This window comes from Panthera uncia, chromosome E1 (genome assembly GCF_023721935.1).
Source record: "Panthera uncia isolate 11264 chromosome E1, Puncia_PCG_1.0, whole genome shotgun sequence".
In the NCBI taxonomy this organism is placed as follows: domain Eukaryota; kingdom Metazoa; phylum Chordata; class Mammalia; order Carnivora; family Felidae; genus Panthera; species Panthera uncia.
The window spans coordinates 36,258,175-36,267,173 of record NC_064814.1 but is presented as its reverse complement, the minus strand read 5'-3'; the positions used below and the strand labels follow the sequence as shown (position 1 = coordinate 36,267,173).

General features: G+C 43.2%; 1 long non-coding RNA gene across 1 annotated transcript; it reads left to right on the top strand.

The window, feature by feature from the left end:
• The first annotated feature begins 1,606 nt into the window (after positions 1 to 1,606).
• Positions 1,607 to 6,980, top strand: LOC125926781 (uncharacterized). The gene is made up of 3 exons (XR_007459168.1): positions 1,607 to 1,750; positions 4,834 to 4,934; positions 6,802 to 6,980. It is a non-coding gene; the product is annotated as an uncharacterized LOC125926781 (long non-coding RNA).
• The last annotated feature ends 2,019 nt before the right edge of the window (positions 6,981 to 8,999 follow it).

The following is an 8,999-nucleotide window of genomic DNA, read 5'->3' as shown; positions in this document are numbered from 1 at the left end:
GCTCTGAAGGCCCCACTCAGTTTGGAGTAGCCCAAAGGACAAACAAAGCAGGTTCTTGGAGCACCAGCAAAACAGGGCACCCAAAATAAAATCAGAAAAGAGGACATCTAAAAAGAAACAAGTTTAATTTCAACACACCTTTGAGGTTTATTGAAATTTCAAAATTATTTCAAAATATGTTTTTATTTCATGGTTAAGCACTTTCTTAAAATTTGCGGTTACATATAGAGAACATCTCTATCATTTGTTCAGTGTTTAGGGCCTCTTTAAGGTTTCTTTCTGGCTCTGACTCTGTTTCAGAAATTGGACACCAACCAGACTCAGCTTTGGGATAGGCAGGGTTGTGTTGAGGCAGTTTTGCAGAATTGTTTCATGAATAACCTATAGTTATTCATGCACCCCCTAACCTACCCAGGAGTACTAGCAATTTATGAGGTCAGTTGTTTGTCCAAAGGACCTCTCCCTGGTGGCATTTCAGAAACTGTGAGAAATGAAAGCAAGGTAGGGAGGGTCTCTTCCTGTAGCCCTAGAATTAGAACCCAGGCCCCTGGTGAAATGACAAGGACTCTACTACTCTCTAAAGAGAAGTCACCCATATTGCTAAAGTCATAAGAATCTGCAAACTGGTCCTGCCATACCCAAGCAGCTGAGTCATCCTTATCCCATGTTAAGTAAGACATCTTATGGGACACGATGTTCATGGCCAGAAGTTACACACACCTCTGCCTTCGCCTACTGCCACTGGGGAGGGAAGGAGGACATATTCCTCCAAAAAGCCGAGGGGAGTACAGATTTCAGAAAATCACTTATCTAGTTGAGGAGTGCTTACAAGAAGGGGAAAATGAACTCTCACTCCCCATCTGGTTGGTTACTGCAGCTACCTGGCATCCCCCAATCCCACCACAGTGCTGTCTGATGAGAGACATCCTGGAAGAGCCTAACACATATATTGAGAGCTAGGGTTCTCGGAAAAGAAAGTGGACAAGATGAAGTGAAACTCTACACCAAGAGAACGACATATATCGTGTCAGCAAAGACCACCACAAGTGCCTAAATCAGACCAAGCCAGGAGACTAAGGTGGCCTCCTTCCCACCAGCAGGTGACCTAGGAGCACCCCTGCTGGTTCTTCTGACTCTCCCTGTCCTCAATACCAAAGGCCCTAGGCCCAGAGCAGACAGGGGAGATGTCAAAGAAGGGGTTGCGCCCTTGCTAACACCTAGTTCCTAGATTGTGATTTCTACAGGGATGTATTCCATGCCTGGCATGTGTCTGGCCCAGAGGAGATGTTTCTTTGTGTTTAAAAAAAAAAAAGGAATGAGTGGATAAAGTACATAATAAAGGCCAGGGCCCACCCCCCATCCCACTCCACCCCTTTCTCTGTCACTCATAGCTTACCTGCTTCAGGAGACTCTTGTCTGCCAGAGGAGGGTGTTCCTTTGGGTCAGAGACTTGCCTAGGCAACAAGGAGGAGTTACCCAGGATACCTACTGGTGTGAGTTCTTCAGAAGTAGTTTCTGGGCAGGGCTTAAGGCTCTCACCTCCCTAGTCCCACCCCTGACCTTGCATTCTAATTCGGGGGTGGGGGTGGAAGAGTATAAATTTCAGCCATTCTCTGCCTCGCTGCCTTTCTGCCAAAGACTTTCTACAGCAACATGAAGGTGGGGGGCTTCCTCCTCCTGGTGATGCTCATCACCCTCAGCTTGGAGGTGCAGGAGCTCCAGGCTGCGGTGAGGCCACTGAAATTGTTGGGTGAGTCCAGGCAGAAGACAGCCCTGTTCTCTGAATGAGGGAGCTGGAAAGTGGGCCAGCAGGGACCGGTGTGTGCAGGGGGAGGAGGGAAGAAAGGAGAAAAGGAAAGATGTTCTAGTCAAGGAGCCATCTTGACCGCATAAACCTCTCTCCCTCTGCTTCCACCCTTCCCCCTCCTTTCCTCAGGTCATCCCTTCATCCGGACTCTCCACTCTTCCCTTTTTGCTGCCCCATCATCTCTTCCATCTCCCCCAGCATCTCTCTCCCCATGGGTTTCTTGGCCTTTTGCAACAAATAAATCAGATCACTAGAGAACACATTGTCTTAGTCACATTACACACAAATCATCTTGATCTCTACTTTTCCCTTTACCACCAACATTCTCAAAGGAGCCATCTTAACTCTCTGCCCCTACTTCCCCACAACTCATTCCTTCACACCCTGAAGACTGACTGTCACCCTTTCTGTCCTCATCAGTCTCCAGAAACTTTGCTCCCAGGATCTGCTGGCAAATCTCTTGATGCTCCTCGGCAGTAAAAGCCTGTAACCTCTGCATCTGACATGGTTTGCTGCCCTGCCAATCCACAAACTTTCTTCTCTCTTGGATTCTCTTCACTGTGGCTCCTGCTTCTCCCTAAATATTCCTGGGTTCTCGCTTACTCCCCTCTCTTCTTTGCTGTCCTCCTCCCCCCTCCATTAAACCAGTTGCCAAATACTGTCCATTCTTTGAAATTGTTTCTTGCATGTGTTCCTTCCTTTCCCCTCCCCATTGCCACACAGCACTTCCAGCCCTGACTACCCCATGCTTGGGCCAGTGCCCAAGTTTCCTGACCGCACCCCCTGACCCTCTTTCCCCTCTGAGGTTTGCTTGCTCACTGAATCCTGGTCCATTCTATGCCCTCACACCAGAATAATCTTTGTAAGCAAACTGCAGTCATATCCCTCCCTTGGCCTACCAAATGGAATCCAAACTCATCAGGTCCTCAAGATCTGACCCCAGCAACTTTATCCCCTGGCTGTTTGTCCTGCTTGACTCCCAGCTGCTCCCGTGTACTTCTCCAGCCTCACATTTGCCAGTCCTCCTGTATTCCTTGCATTCCAGGCCGAGCAGTGAGGAGAGGAGACGCCTAGAGTGCAATATTGAAGGAGACGTTCACTCTCAGGTTGTGCAAGTGGTTCCTTAAACTTTGTGCCCTGGATGCCTCACATGCCTGCATTTCCCCTTGTGAACTTTTGCTAGTAATTCTTTTCTCTTCTCACAAGACTCTAACACCACCACCGCCCCCCCCCACCCCCGCCCCATCAAGTCTGCCTTAAAAAGATTCCTGTACTTCAAGACTCACCTTTTGTGGCTAATCTAACTGGAAATAATGTTCTCCCTCCTCTGAGCCCCTTTTCCTTTGGATATACCTCTCCCAGGACACCTGTCACATACTGCTTTGTTTTTAGTACTTCGTTTTTTAAAAATATTTTAATATTTGCTTATTTTTGAGAGAAAGAGAGTGGGGAGGGGCAGAGAGAGAGAGGGACAGGGGATCCAAAGTAGGCTCTGTGCTGACAGCACAGCCCAATGTGGGGCTCGAACCCATGAACCAAAGTTGGGCACTTAACTGACTGAGCCACCCAGGCACCCTGTTGTTAGTACTTTAAACACAAGTCTTATCTCTGTTGTTAGATTCTAAGCTGCTTTAAGATAGTGACTCTACCTGACATCTTTTCTTTTAACTGTTTTTTTTTAATGTTTATTTTTGAGAGAGAGACAGAGAGAGAGAGAGAGAGAAAGAGAGGGAGCATGAGGTGGGGAGAAGCAGAGAAAGAGGGAGACACAGAATCTGAAACAGGTTCCAGGCTCTGAGCTGTCAGCACAGAGCCCAACGCAGGGCCCAAACTCAAACCACGAGATCATGACCTGAGCCAAAGTTGGATGCTCAACCAACCCACTGAGCCACCCAGGCACCCCTTAAATCTTTATATTTTCTGAATAACTTAGCTCTATGCTTCATACATAGCAAAGATCAACAGATTTAAGGAGTGGGGCAAAGTCTTCAACCATCTCACCATATATCAACAACAGCAAACAGAAGCAGGGAGGGATCGTACTGACTTTCTCTGAGGTCTGCAAGTATATTATAGACATCCCACCAGGCTCCCTTCTTATACTCTTAAACATTGCTAGTCATCACAGGATTCTTTTCTTGTTGAGCCTGGACAAGATGTCCCAGCCTTCTCAACGCAGCATTAGGTAGTCATCTCTGTTGATCAGACTTGACACTGGAGAATGAACTTCATTTCCCCTGCTAGATCTAAGAGCTCCATTTTACATATGAGGAAACAAGAGCCCAGAGAAGTCCAGACACAGAATCAGGTAGAGAAACCCCTGAGTAGAAGCAAAAGCACAGCACACATTCGTCCAGAGCTCTGCGTACATTTAGCTAGAAGTTCCTGTGGGGTCTTAACTGGCTTCTTGGACCTATTTCATTGGTTCTCAAAGACTAACTGTGAGGCTCTGGGAACCTAGGGGGCCTCCACTCAGGTCAGGAGTGACTCCTTGACATTTGGCAATGTGCACTTCATCTCAGAGTCTGTTTCACTATGTGGGACGGAAGAGGGAGCTTGGCCTAGGGGCCAGGCTGGTCTAGGTTCAATTCCATTTCTGTACCTACAGAGGTGGGCAATTCACCTCTGTGCACACCAGTCACCACACTTATTAAATGAGGTTAATCAGATTCACTGCGCAGGGTGACAGCAAGGCACCCTGGATGGCATTTGCTTAATGTGAGTCTCCTCTTTTCTGCCCTTTTCCCTGCAAAGTAGGGAAGTGAGGACATTTGAGTGGGCTTCTTTGCACTTCCCTTCTGCAAATACAGTGATTCTCTTCTTTAAAGTAGGCCTTACTTTATTGTGATTATGTGAATGTATTGTCTTTAACTGAAATATATAAGATGTTAAAGAGTATTATTCTGTAATTATTTAAAAATTCCATATTTATTGAATTGAAAGAAGAAAGTGGAACTAGCCGCTTCAGTCAAGGGCTGTCCTCTCTGATACCTGGGCTTAAACCAAGGTGGTCTGTTCTAACATAGGTAGCTGCATTGAGGAATGCAGTGGTGACTGGGATTGTGATCCAGATGAACGCTGTGCCAGCAATGGATGTGGCCACGTCTGTGTTCCAGCCTAAGGACAGGTGAAAACATCAGGCCGTTCCCTGCTTCCTCAAACCTTGCCCAACCTAAGGAGGCTGGCTCTGGTGGGACTTTCCAGAGCTGGGTGGAACAGAAGACTATCATTCTGTGGCCTCTCCCTCTTTACACCCTTCTCAAGAAAAAGAAGCATCCATCACAGGATGGTAGCTTCCAAACCTTTAAAATAATTTCATTACCCAATATATCCAGAAGAGAAATCAGACTATTTATTTGAACAAAAAGAACATTAAAATCAGTCACATTATGCCCCATCCCCAAATGATATCTGCTTAATACTTTGGTGCATATTTTAAACACACACATGCAAATACATAATATACATACATATATATTATATATATATATATGTACATGTTATATATATTAATATATGTATATATTATATATATATTGAAATGAGATAATTTGTGTCTATTTTGATTTCTTAATTATTTCACTTAGAAAATAGCTATTTTCTAATACAACTTTTAACAATACCAATGTTTCTATACCATCGTCAACAGGCATAAGGCTGTTATACCTTTAACAGCCTTATAAAAAAGTTCATCATATATGTTCATATACTTAGTAACCCCCATTAATACACACTTGATATGTTTATTATTTATTTTATTAATACAGTTGTAATGAATACTAAATTGGTATACACGCCCTTATTAACTTCCTTGGGATAAATTCTAAGAATTAGAATTTATGGCCCAAGAGTATGTTCATTTTATTTATTTATTTTTCAATATATGAAGTTTATTGTCAAATTAGTTTCCATACAACACCCAGTGCTCATCCCAAAGGTGCCCTCCTCAATACCCATCACCCACCCTCCCCTCCCTCCCACCCCCCATCAACCCTCAGTTTGTTCTCAGTTTTTAACAGTCTCTTATGCTTTGGCTCTCTCCCACTCTAACCTCTTTTTTTTTCCTTCCCCTCCCCCATGGGTTTCTGTTAAGTTTCTTGGGATCCACATAAGTGTGAAACAATATGATATCTGTCTTTCTCTGTATGGCTTATTTCACTTAGCATCACACTCTCCAGTTCCATCCATGTTGCTACAAAAGGCCATATTTCATTCTTTCTCATTGCCACGTAGTACTCCATTGTGTATATAAACCACAATTTCTTTATCCATTCATCAGTTGGACATTTAGGCTCTTTCCATAATTTGGCTATTGTTGAGAGTGCTGCTATAAACATTGGGGTACAAGTGCCCCTATGCATCAGCACTCCTGTATCCCTTGGATAAATTCCTAGCAGTGCTATTGCTGGGTCATAGGGTAGGTCTATTTTTAATTTTTTGAGGAACCTCCACACTGTTTTCCAGAGTGGCTGCACCAATTTGCATTCCCACCAACAGTGCAAGAGGGTTCCCGTTTCTCCACATCCTCGCCAGCATCTATAGTCTCCTGATTTGTTCATTTTGGCCATGCTGACTGAGAGTATGTTCATTTTAAACCTCTGATGCACATTGCCAGATTAGCCCATGAGAACCCCTTTCCTGTAGAAAAATTTCAGGGTCCTCATGTGATATTTTTAGTAGCCATCAAATGAAAAAAAATGCATAATGGAAAGCTACCATGATTCAGTCGATTATAAATTAGGTTGTATTTATTAACTAACGTAATAACTAACACAACAGAATCAACATAAACTTCAGAAGTAAGCCATTTGTGTTCAGAAGTTACTATTTGTCAAATCCACCCACAATCCTTGGGATGCTTTTAGCCTTGCTCGCTCTTTTCAGGTGCTTATTGATTCCCAGAACTGGGAACTGTCACCTCTCAATTGCAGTCTGCGACCCTAGGTCACAAAAACAGCAGGTCTCATGCATAATTTTTTTTGTCCATTTTTCAGATGAAGATTTATCTTAAGGGTCATCCTTCTCTAATAATTTCTCATCACTTCCTATCTTCAAAGATGTGACTGGAACTCCTTGCCCTGGAAGACAGATGAAAATGGGGACCTGTGGATGGAGATTACATGTGGTGGGGAAGGAAAAAGAGTCACTTCTTTCAATAAATCATCATTGTTAAAAGTACCCACACTGCTTGAGTTATTTGGTTAGGGGTGATGATTAGGTGGGGGAAACATTTGCTCAGGACTTGGTATGCCACTGTGTTATAGTCTCCACAGGAATCATCTAATTTATCCTTACAACCAACCACCTTGTGACTGCTTATTACCACTACCATTTTACATATAAGGGGGCTGAGGTTTGGAGAGATTAAGTAATTTACTCAAACTCATATAGCAGATAAGTGTCAGGACCTTATCGCTAATCTCATTTCAAGCTCCAGGGCCTATGCATTATAGCATTGTAGTTAGGAGCTCTGATTCTGAATTCCAAACCCAGTTCCACCACACAACTGTGTGACCTTCAGCAAGTGTCCTAATCTTTCTGTGCTTTAGTTTTCTGATCTGATTATCAATATATACTTCCTAGAGCTACAAGGATAAAAGAAGTTAGTTCATGTAAAGTGCTTGGCATGCTTGGCATAGTGCCTGACACAGAAAACATTCAATAAATGTTGACTATGATTGTTATGATTATTACCAAATAGATGGGCTGATGGCCCTTAGTCCTAATTTTCTAAGATTCTAGAAGAGAAGCCAAGGCCAATCCTCCTTCCTAGCCTATCCTAGTTGATCTCAATTCTTAGGACCAGCCTCTCTCTTCTGGTTTTCCCCATTACAAAACATGGGTAAAAACAGACTTATAGTTTCTTGTCTCTGGTCTTCACAATCACAACTGGCCTGGGTTGTAGTCTGATTTTGGCAACTTACTGCCTGTGTGGCCCTTGACAAATCATTTAAACTCTTTATACTTTCTTTTTTTAAGCCATTTAAACTTTTCTTATCTATAAAAAGGGGGAAGTAACAGTGTCTCCCTCATTTGGATGCTAAGATTTATAGAACTTTATAGTTTACAAAGTATTTTCACAAAGATCCCATTTGATTTTCACAACAAGTAACAAATGGCAAATTGGGGGCTCCGAATAAATAGTGAATCCACTAATTCTGTCAGCAAGTATTGGTGAGTGTCTTCCATGATGCAGTTGCTGTGCTAGCATTGATGAACAGCGATAGATGATGCAGACAGTGAACAATAGTGAACCAGACAGATGGGATGTGTGCTTTCACAAAGCTCACATTCTAGAAGAGGAAACAGATAAAACCAAGTAAACAAATAACTACACATTATGGTAAAGGTTTTGAAGGAAATAAACAAGGATGTGAATTACAAGAAGAGGGCAAGGTAAAGCCTACTTTAGTTAGGATGATCCACACTCTAATGAGGTAATAAAAATGAAGTCTTGACAGTTCCAAAATATGAAAGAGGTGATATTCCAGAGTAAGGCTCCAGACCACTTTATGCAGAACTTACAAAAGGAAATAGCTATGAATATGCTAGGCATCCCTTAAAGTCCCAATGCCACTGTAGGATTAAAAAAGATTGAGAGTGAGGAGGAATAAGGATATGTGAGGAGATTTTCTTGGGAGAGATTTTTGCCAAGCTATGAATTCCACAGTTTGGGGGTTATCATCTAAACACAAGCCAATGAAGTGGGCCTTCAAGTCCTCCCTGAAAGCTTGATATGTTTCTTCAGTTGGTGATCAGCAAAGTGTAGGAATGTTCATTTCCTTGGAGAAACCACATTGCCATCTGCTAGGGTACATTCCATCAGAACTCAACAGACTGGTATCAGTATACAATATCTGGGTCATTCAGTCTTGAATAACAGTATGCGTGGGCCACTCAGGTTGCAACCTAAGATGAGCCACACCAAACCCTGATCCTTTCCAGTCTCTATCACACCACCTCCACTGTGATGATGATCAGGTCTCACATCCTTCTAGCCCAGTATATTGGATATCTCTTGTGCACTGCTTTGAATACTCTTGGCCTTACACTCTTATTCTTAGTCTAATCATTGCTATAGCAACCAGCTTCTATCAGGCATCTACTAGCTTAGCACAAGTTAAGGCTCTTGTTAGAGCCTTACCTTGGACTGTACCCCAGTACCCTCCACCTCTCACTTTTGCCTCAGGGC